This window comes from Sinocyclocheilus grahami, unplaced genomic scaffold (assembly GCF_001515645.1).
Source record: "Sinocyclocheilus grahami isolate Dianchi unplaced genomic scaffold, SAMN03320097.WGS_v1.1 scaffold516.1, whole genome shotgun sequence".
Lineage (NCBI taxonomy): Eukaryota > Metazoa > Chordata > Actinopteri > Cypriniformes > Cyprinidae > Sinocyclocheilus > Sinocyclocheilus grahami.
Genome location: NW_015505695.1, coordinates 414,375 through 431,837, shown reverse-complemented (window position 1 = coordinate 431,837; position 17,463 = coordinate 414,375). Strand labels below are relative to the sequence as shown.

General features: G+C 36.2%; 1 protein-coding gene across 1 annotated transcript in view; it reads left to right on the top strand.

Annotated features, from left to right (window-relative positions):
- Window positions 1-1,272: 1,272 nt before the first annotated feature.
- LOC107554853 (ciliary neurotrophic factor receptor subunit alpha-like) overlaps window positions 1,273-17,463 on the top strand; it is a 186,033-nt gene continuing 169,842 nt past the window's right edge. Inside the window, exon 1 of the mRNA XM_016237493.1 lies at window positions 1,273-1,478. The gene's annotated coding sequence lies outside the window, so the exon portion shown is untranslated. The remainder of the gene's footprint in view (window positions 1,479-17,463) is intronic.

The window sequence follows — 17,463 nt, the reverse complement described above, 5'->3', positions numbered from 1 at the left end:
TTATTATATTTAGTTTAATGTGTGTTGTTTGTTATATTTGTTGTTTGTTTTTAGTTATTTGTTTAATCTCAAGTTCTCTTTGATTTTTAATTTGTAGATAAACAGTTGTAGAAACATCAAAGGAAAAAAAAAGATGATCTTACAAATCTTTGCAATTATCAACATTTATATTTTAATTGTTTATGTTTTATTCTTTTAGGGGACACTTTAAATGCATCCAGCAAGCGATTTATCTTAACAAGCCAAATACCAATTGGGGGAGTTCAGATTACAAATAAAAATGAACAATAAATAAATAAAATTAATACATAATGCACTGTTTATTATATTTTGTTGAGGGTGTTTTATTTTTATGTTTGTTGATTGTTGCATTTGATGTGTGTTATTTATTATATTCAATCTGAGTTTTGTTGTTTTTATGTTTGGTGTATAGGATGTTTGCTGTGCTTTGTTTGTTGTGTTTGGTGTGCACTGTTTATTATATTTAGTTTAATGTGCGTTGTTTGTTATATTTGTTGTTTGTTTTTAGTTATTTGTTTAATCTCAAGTTCTCTTTGATTTTTAATTTGTAGATAAACAGTTGTAGAAACATCAAAGGGAAAAAAAAGATGATCTTACAAATCTTTGCAATTATCAACATTTATATTTTAATTGTTTATGTTTTATTCTTTTAGGGGACACTTTAAATGCATCCAGCAAGCGATTTATCTTAACAAGCCAAATACCAATTGGGGGAGTTCAGATTACAAATAAAAATGAACAATAAATAAATAAAATTAATACATAAATTAAATAAAATAAAAAATAATATTAAATAAAAAAATGTTAGCGGTTTTGAGATTTCAACGTCTCAAATTGTGGCCAGTCTGCAATTAATTAATTACTTTTTTTTAATCAAATTGTTCCAAAGGTCTAATTTTTGCCTAACTTCAAGACGAACATCTGAGAAATAGTGGACACTTGAATAAAGCATGACTGAAAACCCTGTTAAGTCTCCTGAGCTATGAAAGAGCAAACTCTGAGCAACATAAATTTCTCTTTGGGTGGTTGCATTTGTGCTTTTGTTAATCGTGCCATGGGTATTGCAAGCATATGTCACTGTGCGCGCGTGTGTGTGTCTCTCTGGCAGCGCACACTTCCTGCAACAGTGGCTAGGGGGTGCATGTGGACAGAGGAAGCCACACTAATATATTCCTCACTGGCTGCTGTGAGCTGGTCACATGGGGAGCCAGTGCGAGTTTAAAAGTGCTTTGGTTTCCCTTCAGTCAGTGCAGTGTGAGCCTTTGCTTGAGACGCACACACATACACACACACTACACGCCTTTACCTACAGAACAGCAACTTTCTGTACTGGAGCTTCTCTGATCTACCCAAACACACGCACACATTTTCACATCTGTGTGCAGCTACAGAAGACAAGACACAGGCATTAAGGAGCGGAGGAAGATAAGGCAAGAGACGGAAGCAAACGCTTTTAAGTAAGTACCTTGATTCTATCTCTTCTTTATAAACTGTCAGTCATTTTTAACAGGAATGTTTTGTTGCATGCGATGCCATTTGGTTTTGTGCTTTGAGGGACATGCAGAGATGGACAGATTTTTTTTTGGAGCTCCTATTTTGGAAGCTGTTGGGATCAACAAATGATTGGCAAATGTCACCTAATGGAATATTTCCTGTTTGCTTGAGGTGTCACAGTATTCACAAGCCGCAGCGTCTCCCGGCTCTCCACTGCCTGTTATGCACGTGTTAGAAGGATGCGAGCGAGTGTGTTAGACAGCCGCGCACCATGCAAGAAATGTGATTCACGCAGCCTCGCTCCGGGAAGAGGAGGCAAACAAAGTGGCCAGTTTGCCGGAGAGGATAGACGGGGGTGAGGATCAGGGTATGGAGGAATGGGAGAGAAAGACGGGCAATCGAGTGAAAGTGGAGAGGCTTTGAAAAGCCCTGACACTAGGCAAACAATTAGCCCCAGCTTCTGTTATCTGTGCCTTTTCTGTAGCCACTGCCCTGAAGGCGCGGGCCAAGAGAAGAGCTGACCCAGTGTCAACACTCCTGCATGGAAGCCATTATCAGGACCTGATTGATTAGTTTTAGCGGAAATCTCCTCATCTCCTCCTCCTTCTCCAGCTTGGGCTGCTGCATTTTGTTCTTTGGCTGGGCTTGTATCTTGCCGGTTTCCCTGCCTTTACTTTTTTCATCTGTCTCTTGGACTTTCGTTGTGGGTGTAAATCTCATGGAAACTTGTCCGAGTCACATTAAAAAATAAAAATAAAAAAATATTTTGCATGAAGAAAACATCAGATATTATTATTATTATTTGCCTTTTTTTGCCTTTATTTATTTATACATACAAATTAAATCACTATAATGCATGTCGATTAAATTATAGAATGTTTATTTTAAGTTTTATTTTTTTAATTTACATTTTAAGAATAAAGAAATAAAATAAGAAATATCAACAAATGTATTAACAAATATTAAGAAATGTATTAAAAAAAATCTGTCTATCTGTCTATCTATCTATCTATCTATCTATCTATCTATCTATCTATCTATCGTCGGCTTTATTTATTTATGGAAATTGTCATGTCACAATGCAACGAAGGAAAAAGATACATTTTCATTAAGCAAAGTATAATGTTTTATTACTTCCTTTTGATCGCGCATTAAAATATGACCTGGACACATTCTTGACAGGTTTCATGAGATGCATCCTTAAGCATATCTACTGGTCTTTTTTACTTATTGGGATGCAACATCCATTTATTGGTGGGCTAAAACTCTTTATCTGTAACACAGGGACATGCTGCGGGGGTAAAGCTCTTTGTCTTTGGTTTTAAAGACTCTGCCCTCCTTACATTAGCCCAAAGGGGGGTCAGCTTAACTCTGGCAGGGTTGACACTGCCTTAATGACGCCCTGTTTCATGCCTTATTGAGAGCGGTGACTGAATGGCTGCCGGACACCTATTTTCTTTTTAAATGAGGGTCTCTGCTTTCTCTGTGCAGCGTTTCAGTTCATAAAGCCTTCACCGAAGGGGCTCTCGCTGTCATCTGAGCAGCCTGTAGCTTGGCACCTGGTTTTAGTTTGACTCATTCCACACAAACGCAGTAAAAGAGCAACACGCGCCCGTCCGGGAGCTCATTTGGATGTAAATAAAACTTTGCAGGCTCAATAAAAGAGCTAAAGTGTGGCGCACGTGCTACATTAGGCTTAATTAAATTAATACACTCCTATCGGCAGATTAAGCAGGACGTCTTCAGGTCTGGTATCACGGTAGGGATTCGTCTCGTGGAGTGTGATTCGAGACCCCATGCTCGCGTTTTTCACTCTAATCTCTCCGTCCTGCCCCGGAGCCGTGTTTATGATTCAAACACATAATATTTCCCTTAACATACTTACCCCTTGGATAAACATCCTTAAACAGATGTCAGAACGCAGGCTGATCACAGACAACGGGGGCTGCCGATGCTTTCTTCCCCAACATACACAAATTCTACAAATTAGAAGCTGGTGCTTGCGGAATCCGCCAGGAAAACGCTTCCCACTGCTCTCATTTTCAGAGCCAGGGCCACACTGAGATGAAATAGTCTATGATCTTTATGAACTGAGTTGTTAAAGCTGTTGTGATGTGTTGGTAATCTGCTGCTTATTAAATTATGATTTGATTGATTTATTTATCATTTCGTTTGCGTGCGAATTTGAAGCCTGTGTCCTTTATGCAGTAAATAACTGCTCATCTCGAAAATTCTTGTTATTTTCTTGACTCTTCCAATTTAGCCCTTCACTGAGCTAACTAATGTGATGTTGCCACCGTTTGATATTGAGAATGTGAATGCCGCCAACCCCATGCGCTGTATTAGTATTCATTAAAATGTATTTAAATGCGAGAAGTCTTGTTTTGACTTCCACATGGGTTTTTATGTGGAAATGAATATTTATATCACTTAGATAGACAGTATAGAGTAAATTTGCATTTCCTAATGGAAATACTAGCCTTTTGCGTTTTTTAAAAACATTTTTTACCATGGGTATTTAAAGGTGTGCGTACAGTGTTTGGCGCAAATTCATAATAATATTGTACGCAGTCTAATTTTTGAACCAGGTTTTGCACAGTTCACATACGCTCAAATTTTTGGTCACACTTTAGTTTGAGGACCAGTTCTCACTATTAACTATGACTTTTGCCTCAATAAACTCCATATTTTGCTGCTTATTAATAGTTAGTAAGGCTGTTTAGGTATGTGGTAGGATTAAGGGATCTAAAATATGGTAATTCAGAATAAGGCATTAATATGTGCTTTATAAGTACTAATAAACATCTAATATGCTAGTGATGTGCATGCTAGCTAACAAACTACTGGAGATGGCAACAACAATTGACGGTAGCATTAACAAGCTTAGAAGATAGATGCAGCTCTGGTAACGTACATAGATATCTTTATCAGTTATAATGTCTGGAGAGAAATAGCGCAGACGCTAGACAAAGATGAACATTTATTGTGTGCATGTGTCAAGTTTCTATGTTCGCGCGCGCTGTCAAGAAAGTTTTAGACAGTCTAGCACTCGGCTATACGTATACGTTAAGCATTCGCACCAAAACTGACATTTTTATTTTGCCTTAAAACGTAATGTTTACATGTTCAGCTTTGGGAATGAAAAATGAAATGGCATTGCTTTGTTTCCTGCTGGCTGTATAGAAGAACAAATTCACCACATGACACCATCTTTGCGATATGAGGACCAATGGGAACACAGTATGCAAATGTCACGATGATGTAATCACAGCCAGTTACATTTTAAATGCTGTCCATAAAAAATTAGAGATGCACCGATCGATCGGCCAGGTATCGGAATCGGCCGATTTTCCTAATGATCGGCCCGGATCGGTGATCGGCCGGTCAGTCTCACTTCTTTCCGATTTCGAGCCCATCCGTTTTGTTACCAGCGGCACGGGCAATAACGTCAGTCGAGCATTCTCGCTCTCTTCTCTTCTCCGACGACCCCTTCTCTCACACACACGTCTCATTCACTCCGGTTAAATAGTGCTTGTTTTGCGCATTATAGTCATTCCCGCAGGTTTCGCGCTTACACCAAATGTGCGCGCACCACCACTGATCAAGAAATGCTCAGTCTCAAACAGCTTGTGAGCCACAAATACCAAAATGAGTGGCTAACTGCGCTAAAACGTTCAAATACATAAACAATTATGTCAAAATGCCCGTTTTGGCGAGTATCCAGTTAAACACAGTCAGTTTTGGAACGTTAAATAGTTGAGAAAGAGAACGCATGTTGTGTAAAAGTATATTGGGTCCGTGGATAAACTCTCAAAGGGACCGCAGTCCAATTTCCTGCTGCTGTCTGTCATATTAATCAAAGAACAAAAGACAAAGAAAATAATTTTCTGCTCTTGACTGAATACGTTTTATAACTTTAATGGTAAGCATTAATCTGTATTTAATTTTTACTAGGAAGACTACAGAAATTAAAGTAATCAAATCTAAAATAACACTAGATGTGTAACAACTTAGTTTCATAGCTCTCTTTATTCTACTGCATTTATTTGTGCTGTCGTTTGCAATTTTTGTTTTGTTTTTATTTTATTACTGACTTTTTACAAGAAAAGTAGATGTAATTTGTATGTGCTGCCAATTATAGTTCTTAGAAAGAAAATCGGAATCGGCAAAAATCTGTATTGGCAGATCACACTAAAAATAAATCGGAATCGGCCAAGAAAATTGCAATCGGTGCATCTCTATAAAAAATATATTCCGCACATCTAAGCCTGAAAAGATCTGCAGCACAAAGTTTGAATGGAGTGATTAAGCAATTCAGGTAGAAATGACAGAAACAACAATTATATCATGAGTTTAGAACATAGTGCATTCAAATGTATCTTAATTATAAATGTGTCTTTGCACCTTGCTGCTCTGATTGAAATCTATTGTTTCTGCCTGGGTATGGAAATGATATGTTATATGCTGTAGATGAAGCCATCTGCATGTTGCATGGATACCCGATGTCTCAACTCATGTACAAATGTGTTTAAAAATCATATCACCGTTATTGAAAAAAATTATATCGCGATACATATTGATATCGAATTATTGTCCAGCCCTATGTACATGTCTGTAGGTGGGCTGAACATGTACAGTGGTGTGGACAGCTTTTTTCCCTTAATAAATAAAATCATCATTTAAAAACTGCATTTTGTATTTACTTGCATTATCTTTGTGTAATATTAAAATTTGTTTGATGATCTGAATCTTTTAAGTGTGACAAATATGCAAAAAATTTAAAAAACAGGAAGGGGGCAAAAACCTTTTCACACCACTGTATAGGGGTTGTAAATCCATCTATATATTTGTTCATTGACACCTTTGGGTCAACTTTGGATCAAAGTATCCCTCCTGTTATGAACAGTCAATGCACTAACTCCACCAAACCCCGATGTTCCTCCCTCCCAAAGGACTCTTCAAGATTTGTCTCTGCTTGAAACTAATTATACCTTTGGTTGCATGAAATCTATTATTCTTCTTAACACAAAATTGTGTTTGTGGACAACATGTGTGTCCATTTAACACACATGTTGTACACAAAGCGTCCTCTATTACTAAATCGGGCTACCTGGATCATAACTAACCTGTTTAACTCAAGCATGTGACTTAACATTGGTCTTCTCCTCAATGGCTCGGTTCCTGTTCATGAAGGATTATAATACCAGATCCAGGTTCTCCATCCCAGACTCTATTTAAAGACACATCTTGACCCTTGCCAAAGTAAACACAGAGTATATATGGTTATTTATAGTCTGAAGGCCATAAGATCACCAGCATGTCTTCGAAAGTTCAAGGAGTTGATGCTTTTGCCATTGCCTTGGAGGTAAATATGGTTCCTGAACTTTAGAGTGTCATTTACTGACAACCTCTATCGCTTTTGCACCTGTAGATGAAGATTTAAGCCAGGAAAGGTGGTCCAAGGTCAGGGCACAAGGGTGAACCGTATCTCTAGGCACAGTGCAAAATACAGGACGACCAGAAAATAGTAACCCAAACGACAACCCTCGAGCAAAGAGCAAACCAAAAAAAAACCTTCTCTGGCCATCTGGCCACGTCGCAAGCTTTTAATCTATTAACTGCTGATCCTTAAACTCTAATCAATGCAGGCTTTTATATTTCCATTAAACGAGAAAGGGAAATGAATAAATAAATCATGCCGTCAGAGTGGCCAGCCTCCTTCACTTGGAAAACCATCACAGACGGACCTCTTCTTAGCGTGTGCATAGCAAATCGTGTTAGCGCTTTGGGGCAGAGTTATTTGCCCAATTTCCCTCCATCCCCTTGGCTTTTTATGGCATGTCTGCATTATTAGTGTGACTGCTTTTGATAGCAAGCATGCTCAGTTATTAAGGGAAGGGGGTTTGCAGAATTCGGACGAGGGGGGAGGCGTTGTGTTGACTGGGAAACGTTAATTGCATTAGCATTCCCCATTTGGCCTCTGATTGGAGTGGACTGGGGAAAATGCCAGGGTACATTTCTCTGTTTACGCCCCGGCATGGGCTACTATGAACCCTGGCAGATATTCAAGGTTGAGGGCCCCTGGACACGCCACATTTGTAGCGCCTTAGTCCTGCACAAGCTGCCTGGTTCCTCTTGCAAATTCAACATCTTGTACCTCTTTCGTAACCTGTTAATGGCATAGCGAACTTGTGAAAGTGAAACTTGGAGAAATGCTAAAATAAAGAGGTTAACTTCTTTCAAACAAATCAATATGAAGCTGAGATTGTTCTGAAGAAGGCTCAACATGAAGCGAAGTTTACATTGTTGGCGGATGCAACTTGTTGCATTAATATAGCTTTCAGTTGATGCTTTGCATATGCCAGCTATTTTACAGTGCCTTAAATCTTTGCAAAATTTGGAGTTGGAGCTATATGTTTTATGATATTAGTTGTATTATTTTGAGTATTGGTTTGCATCAGTCAAAACATTCTATTTTAATTTTTATTGTTTTTATTAATGCTGTTCTTTAGAAGAATAAAACAAGTATCACAGTTTCCATGAAAATATAAAACAGCACAACTGCTTTCACAATGAAGAAAAAAAAGAAAAAAAAAACTTTCTTGAGCAGCAGATCAGCACAGATTAATTTCTGAAGCATGTGGGACTCTGAAGACTGGAGTAATGATGCTGAAAATTCTGCTTTGCATATCAGAAATAAATAGCATTTTAACATATATTAACAGTTGATTTAAGTTGTAATAATATTTCACAATATTATTGTTATTACTGTATGTTTTATCAAATAAATACAGCCTTGGTGAGCAGAAGAAAGATAGTGAAAATACATTAAAATAATCTAACCAACTCTGTATCTGATATACTGTATGAACAATAAATGTTTCCATGTATCATGACTTTGCTTTTACTGCCCAGCATTACACAGATCTACCGTGCATTTAGTTTCCTCCACAACAAGGTTGCAAATTGTGTTTTTAAAATGCAGCTCAAGTACCTCCATGCATCTTCACATTGAACAACACTATCAAACCGTCTTAATGGCGAGAAAAGACTGTTTAATATTGCATAAGTCTACCCTTTCGCTCAGCAGCTATTCAATCGGCAAACCCGGGTGATTAGATATTGTGAAATCCGTTTAAAATAATCTTCTCTTCTTATTCTTAACTTAACGTGCCAAGTTAACTTGTATTGTCACCTGCAAGCATGATTAGATTTAGAGTGTTTAAAAGGCTTTTAATTGAAAACGGTGGCTTTATTAACAGTGCTGTGAAGCCCTGCAGGTGGACTAGATCTGCTCTGTAATCCTAGCAGTCTGGGTGTGATACGATTGTTTTCACTAAGCATACTGAATTAGCTGTGCTCCCTGCTGCCCACAGCTGCTAGTGCCTCCATCGAGGAGCTGTTCCTTCAAGAGAAATACTTTCAACTCATTAATGTGGCTTAATAGTTACGGCTGGTTTGGAAAATTGTGTGAATTCCTCCGAATGACCTTTTGAAGGAGTCATATCATAGTCAATTTTTCCTTGATCTTTTAAGGTGAACAAGTTCATTGTACTATGAAAACATATTCTAACTTTCCAAAAATAATATATATTCCCTTTCATCAAAAGTAATATGTGTGCAACTCTAGCAACTGCAGTTGCAACTTTAGCAATACAAATAAAATAAAATAAAATACCATTTTATGACTTCTTCATGGTGGAGGGGGAAAACATTCTAGGTAATGTTCTGTCATGTGGTAATTACAGTTTAAGATGTGTTTTGCTGTTTGCTTAATAGTTCAATCATCATTGCTTGCAATATAAAGATTCACAGATAAATACTGAAATTATAATTGCTCTGAAAGCAATGGATTTTGACTCGTCAGGCCTGAGACGAATCAATGCCATCAAAGCACAACATATGGGTGATATACAGTGCTGCTGATATGTTGGTCATGTAAGGACGTCTCCGAGCGAGCCGGTGTCCAGGTGGCTTAACTGCCTACTTAATGAGCACCAAATGACTGTATCTCGTCACCAGATGGCAAATGTTAAAAGAAAGTAATTTACTTTGAGTCTGTCTTTGCTGCATTTAAAAAAATAATTGGACTGTGATTACAGTGAAATGTCATGCTGAGCACCCTGACATCATCAGCTGACGATATTTTCAAAATGAGGACCCCCTGCCGTTTGCTCATTAGGAGTTTATCTGACTAACATGGATTCACTCGGTAAGCGTCATTTTTAAAAAGAAAAAAATGTGTGCATATATTAATTTTAATATTGCATGCATATTATGTATTACATAATATGCATTATTGACAGAATGCCATGATGCACGTTATATCTTATTCCCCATTGTTTGAGTGAGAGAGCAGCTATTGACACTCCACAAGGTTGTGATTTTTTTTATTTATTTTTTTAACACAATTTTAGTTCAGTGAAACATATACTTGGTCTTGGTCACACTCAGTCTTTTTTATTATTATTTTAGAAATTTTAGAATAGTAGTAAAAATGAAAACTATGAAAACAAAATATTTAGCAACTGAAAATGCTTTTACAGTTTGTGTTGTTCAAAGTAGTGTTCATGCATTCATTCACTCACTCACTCACTCACTCACTCATTTATATATTAATTTTGTAAAGAAGTATAGGCATATTTGTCTACAAAATTAATTTTGAACATTTTAGTTCAAGCTTTTAGTTGAGAAGGCAGTTAAGCAGTTAAGAACGCAATCAAGTGTGTTCAATCTTTATTGAATGAAAATCTGTTATCTCCAGCTGTGTTCCAATAATCAAATTTAAAAAAAGAGAGTATTTGTTATTTGTTTGGTTTAAAGATTAGCTGTAAAAACAGAAATTGTACATATTAATTTAAATGTAAAATAAGTAAAGCTGAATATACAAATGAATTAATGAATAACAATGCAAGGGGAAATAGTGTAAACATCTTAAGTTTTAATAAAAATAATAAAAATAATTTTAATAAAAAAATCAAATATACTTGTCCGTGTAAAGTGGTTACGAAACGAAATGAAACGAATAGAATAGAATAGAATATAAGTCTGAAAGTCAGAACACAAGTAAAGTGCAGAAAGACTCATTATTTCAGATTTTCTAAAGATTATCTTGAGTGCTTCAGATGAGATCTTAAATTTTAATGCTAGATGAAAATGTCCAAATATGTCAATATTAAAAAGTGTTGACTTTTTCTTTTCTTTCTTTTTTCCCTCCTTTGACTCGTCATAGACCAGGTCCGAAAACAACTATTCATTTTTCTCCATAGGGGAAACGGTATTTAGGTATAATGTAAATCTTTGCAGTAAGACCTACCATGATCTAAGAAGTTTTTAAGTGATTATATATATATATACGCTACCCATCATCCACAGATCCACCAATCAGAGAAGATGCAGCTACCATGGGGAAATATAAATAAATAAAAGTGACTACAAACTCCCGTGAAGCTTTGCAAATATCATAATGAAGTGGATCTCCTTGCTCTCTCTCTCTCTCAAAAAAAATACAAAAATAGAAATAAATAAATAAAAATTGCAAAAGTAGCTGGTCAGTACTAAGATCAGTCTTCATCAGCTTTTATAAATAGTTATTGTGTCTGTTTTCTATTGATTCTTAGCCTCTGTGAACTTTGCATTGTCCGTGTAAAGTGGTTACGAAACGAAATGAAACGAATAGAATAGAATAGAATATAAGTCTGAAAGTCAGAACACAAGTAAAGTGCAGAAAGACTCATTATTTCAGATTTTCTAAAGATTATCTTGAGTGCTTCAGATGAGATCTTAAATTTTAATGCTAGATGAAAATGTCCAAATATGTCAATATTAAAAAGTGTTGACTTTTTCTTTTCTTTCTTTTTTCCCTCCTTTGACTCGTCATAGACCAGGTCCGAAAACAACTATTCATTTTTCTCCATAGGGGAAACGGTATTTAGGTATAATGTAAATCTTTCCAGTAAGACCTACCATGATCTAAGAAGTTTTTAAGTGATTATATATATATATATACGCTACCCATCATCCACAGATCCACCAATCAGAGAAGATGCAGCTACCATGGGGAAATATAAATAAATAAAAGTGACTACAAACTCCCGTGAAGCTTTGCAAATATCATAATGAAGTGGATCTCCTTGCTCTCTCTCTCTCTCAAAAAAAAATACAAAAATAGAAATAAATAAATAAAAATTGCAAAAGTAGCTGGTCAGTACTAAGATCAGTCTTCATCAGCTTTTATAAATAGTTATTGTGTCTTTCACGGTCTGTTTTCTATTGATTCTTAGCCTCTGTGAACTTTGCAGTGAACAAAATAAACAATTATTTACTGTTGCATCTGATCTTGATCACCATAATGAAGTAGGGCAATATGATTGGAAGTAGTTAATCTCTCTCCGTCTCTATAGTCATAATTATTCCTCCTTCGCTCCATAGGGAGGCAGTCTCCTTAAGACGTTCATTAGTTACGACACAAACCATAACTCTAATCTCGCAAATAGTTTCCCCACATATTCCTGCTGATTTCCTGTTTCCAAAATGAGCCGGTTTTGACAACTGCTCAACTCGAGGTGGAGGTGCGATTCTGGGCTGAATTTATAGCCATCTTGCAAAACCTGCGCTTGTCCTTTTTATGTCTCCCAAAATAATAAGACATCCTGATTAAGTAGCGAGTGGCGAAGATAGCGAGGAACAAATGCACTAATGGTCGCTGAAAATAAAACAGTTGACAAGGCTGCATTAAAGCGCGTGTAATTTAAGCGTTTTGACAGCTTAGGTGCTGGTGTTGTGGAAAATATAACAGCGTGTAATTTACCTGAGAGAAAGTGCAGCCGAGATTTAAACCTTGTGTGAACCGTTAAAAGTGGATTTTAACAAAAGCTATAAGTCTTTGTCACCAGATATTATGTGATCTGCATTTAGCTGATTTTAGTCTTAAAATTGTAAGACAGTTCATAATATAATATAATATAATGTAATATAATATAATAAGTTTATTTATTCATTTATTTGGAGTCTGTTGCCTTAGGCAATAAACATCAAGGCTCACAAACAGAACTCATATTGTGCTAAGCTGTCATATTAATATGCATTTTGGCACTCGGATTGTCTTTGACATGTGATGCACCTGTCAGATGCATTAGTCTAAAGCATCAGCGCTTCACTATAAAATCAGCTTAAAACAAAGTTGAGGGCATGTAAATGCCAAGTTTGTCCTAGTTAATGTTAAGGCGGCACATTAAGACACAGCGGTGCTCTTAGCATGGAGGACGAGAGATGGAGGAGGAGCAGACAGGGACTTTACACTTAAGCTTGCTTCACCTCCGGGGTGCTGGAGAGACATCAATACACTTTTGAAGATGGGATTGAGGGATTTTGTCAACCTGCGACACAGCCTTCAGAGATTTGTTTGATAGCTAAATTTAAGTCCACGGTCTAATCAGATGGATAAGCCTACAACTGTTGAAAAATGATTTGCAGATTGATTTTCTTAGCTGTACAGGAGCATGTTCATGAATCTTGCTAGTCACAACTAGGGATGCAAGCCTTTATATATATATATATATATATATATATATATATATATATATATATATATATATATACACACATTGAAAAACATATGTAGAAACTATATTTCTCATAGATTGCTAGTAAAATTCACAAAGTAATCTCAAGTAACACTTTGAATTAAACTTGAAATTTTGAAGTGTGTAAAACATGTTCCAATAATATCTGTTCTGTTTGCAACTTTAATGATATATTTTATTTTATTGTGTTTTCTTATTTTATTTTATCAGTGTGTATATCACATATTTGAGAATTATATGGATAGTTTGTGAAAGTTTGATATGTGTAGAAAAAAAATCTAGACTAAATTAAGTGTCAAAACATAAAATATACGAGATTTTACTGACATATAACTTTTTTGCATCTTTTGTAAAAAAAAAAAAAAAAAATTAATCATTTTAATGCCATGTCAACCACAATTACTCATACATCACTTTAGCTTCTATCTACACAAATTACAACAGATAATATATTATATATTATTTAAAGATCAACAGAATCACAGTTAAACACTCAAGTGTTCTGGCTTTGTTTTCTACATATTTTCTTTTAAAGCAACAAATTAAGCTTTAATTAAATGTACAAAAACTGACTGAAAATTGGATTCTTTATTTGTTTGTTTGTTCATTTGTTTGCTCATTCATTTATCAAACGGAAATGTTACAGCTCTCACAAAACTCGTGCACAAAACACATTGCCATTTTTCATTGATTTATTTATTTCCCAGACTAATCTGTATTTTTTAACCTAAACACTTGGATGTGAAACTGATTCAAATGCCTTCATACTGGACAAACTGCGTCCATTTGAATTAAATCCAGAACATAATTATGTGCCCTTAAATACTGAATGATATATGGAACGCTTGGCAACCCTAATTACAGCCTTAAACTTGAACATAAAGTGCTGCTTACTTTAGCTCACCCAACAATCCATCTAGTGTCGCTCCCGAAACCTCAATCACCGTTTTTTCTGCTGCTGTGTCAAAGAGGAAGCTTTGAACTTCAATTGTGTCTAATGCAGGAACCTACGGAGAAGCCAAACCTGTTTATCGCTTTCCACATCACATGTGAACTCTTGAAGCAAGGTTAGATGTTCTCAGCAGAGCAGGAGGCTGCGCTGACAAACTATGATAAATTAGTTGTTTATTGACATTTTATGCTGGCTGAGGATGGTGGTTAGGGAGGAGATGTGTGTTAATGAGAAGAAAATAAGTCATGGAGATATGCTTACATTGATAAGAGGAAGTCAAAAAATGGAGATTAGGTCGCACCACAAACTGATGCATTCTTTGGGATGTTTATTCATGTGATACTAATATTGTCCTAGATTGGATACGATTTAACAGTTAATGGCTCAATCAGTAAAATGGATGTAATTTTCAGCTTTAGAAGGTAATTAAAAAAGAAAAAAAATAGGCGTACTGGAAAAATTCTTTTTAAAGTGATAGTTCACCTAAAATGAAAATTATGTCATTTACTCACCCTCAAGTCATTCAAAACCTGCAAGAGTTTCTTTCTTCTGTTGAACGTAAAATAAACTTTTTTTAAATGTTGGTAACCGAACAGTTGACGGTACCCATTAGGGCCTTTCGCAACGAGGGAACCTTTTCATAGTAGCAGAACTAATTGTGGAACTACCCACTTTTTGGCGTTTTCGCACCGCTGGAACTGGGAGCGATTTTAGTACCGGACTGCCTTTTTCGAGAACCAAATTAGCTCCTACTCCGGAGCAGGGTCTAACCAGCACAACTGGTACTAATCGTGACGTAAGTAGACATTGATTGGCCAAACGCGTATGAAAACGCCCTCACCTGCCATGACTTAAAACGCCGTGTAAACATGCAGTAAACGTTGTGTCAACTTATTTCGCAAGTATGGAGAACAGTGATAGATGGACGGATGCTGAAGTGCAGGCACTTGTAGCAAATGTAGCACTGCCAGTTGTCGTTGGAGATTCTTAGTCCTCCTTTCCGTTCTTTCAATCGCTTTACGTATACGTCGACTTTCCATGTCCATTATTGTGAAACCCGCGAGACACAACAAACACACAGCTCCGAACACAGCGTCCTCCATCCTCCTGTTGTTAATGTTGTTCTTCTTTGTTTCTGTTGTTGAACGCCGCGCACAAATGACGTCGCTGTCGACCGGCTTACGTCACTTCTTAGTACACACTCTCGGTGTGAATGCAACCCTTTAAATGGTACTGGGAAATAGTTTGCGCAAAATCGTCCCAGTACTTTAGTACTGTACATTTAGTTCTGGAACTAAAGCGGTGCGAAAGGCCCTATTGACTTCCATAATACTTACTTCCTATACTGTAGAAGTCAATGGCTACCGGCAAATGTTTGGTTACCAACATTCTTAAAAATATTCGTATATATTGCGTAAATGATGGCAATTTAATTTTTGTGTGAATTAACACTTGAAGTAAAATAAAAAAAAAGAATAATGATTTTAAATAATAATTTTATGAATTAAAAATAAAGTTGTATGTGTATATTTAATATTGAACATAATTTTGCATTCAGAAATGTGACATGCTTGATGGTAACAATTTAGCATATTTACTAGCCTTTTTTCTCATTTTGATGTCAAAAATGTAATATAAGATGACATTAATGTGGGTTTTGGAGGTTGCTTATGTAAATTTAATTGTGTAATAAATTATTTGATATTACATATAAATGCTATTAAAAATATAACGGTAACAGGGTTGATGAGTAACATTATGCCAGATCCTTTTAATAAAAAAATAATATCAGTGCAATATAATTAGTGAAATATTTGAGTTGTTTAAATCATTTATACAGTCATTTTTGTTGCAAAATTGGATATAACTTCACACAGAAAAGATACATATTGCATGCTCATAAGTCATTTTGTTATATTGAGTTTTGTATTTTGTCTCTTTTTCCCCCAACCAGCTTCAAAGCTCCAGAGTCTGAGGTGCAAGTGTAGATTTGGACTTGACCGATGAACACCACTTTAGAGAATGCAGTGCTAGCAGATTAAATAGCATTTTAATGCACTTTGTAATGATCTTATATGGGCACCTCCTGTGCCTACTTCTCATATGCCCTTAAAATCCCCTTACTGAGCAGATCCTCCTCTGTCTGAGTCTTCATTTGTGTGTCGACCATAGTGGGTGGGGAATGCTTTGTCTAGATGAAGGGCATTGCTGACAGCCTCATATTTTGCTGTCCTTGTAAACATTGAGCAATAGAAAAACAACAGAGCATGACACCTTTATCAAGCCAGTAGCAAAACTACAGAAAACGACTAAAAACTGCCATTCAGGGTGGCATGTAATGGCAATGCACATATATCACTTAAAGCATAATGGCATGTAGTCAAAATGGCCATATTAAAAGAGAACCAATCAGACTTCTTATCAATGTGCCAATGTAATTAATGTGCCAGCACCGGGATAGAGCTGTAACTGAAGATCAGTATTAGCTGTCTCATTAGCATTTTAAATAAGATTGAGATTAGTTACATTGGCAAAATGATGTGGCTACCAGCGCAAGTTTGGGGCCAATTTGGGCATTTTCCCGTCACCATCCAATTAGATCTTTGACACTCACATTTCACCTCTATTTCACAGAGAGCAATTAAATGTTGAGTTGAAGCTTTAGAGAAGAATGAGGGAAAGAGAACGGAGCTTATTTAGCTTGCACAAAGAATGACAGAGAAGTTAATGAAGAAGAGAATAAGAGGCGACAGAGATGAGCAGCTAAATAGTTTGGACTGAAAAGGTGTCACTGAATATCACTGGACAAGCCCATTAGCTTTCCATTCCAGGTAGCTTCCCAGATTTACTTCCTATGTTTGGAAGCAAAATTGAGCGAACTGGAAAAATATGTTGCCATATATCACAAGATATTAATTTGAACCTGCAACTGATCCTTAAAAAGGTTGCTGACCAATCCTACCTTAGCAACTGTTGCTATCTGCCATGTCACAAGCTTATGCTCTTTTCTAATGCACATTTAAATGTATAGTTGTAAAATGAATTGTTGATGTTTTCTAAAACAATAAAGGAAATATAAAAAGGGGGGGGGGTTACAGCGAGGCACTTCCAATGGCGGTATATGGGGCAAATTTGTTAAAATATTCACAGATTTCAATATTATAGCCACAAGAGTCTAACATGATTTTAGTATTAAAAATAATTTACTAATCTTTTCTCTTTCGTGCTTTACAGCTCAAATAATACACACATTTTTACAGAATTATCAATGTAAGTGCTTATATAACAAAATAGGGTCCCACTTTATATTAGAGTGGCCTTAACTACTATGTACTTACATCAAAAAATATTGCATTGCAAAACACTTCATTGACATGGGATACGGGTAAGGTTAGAGACAGGTTTAATGGT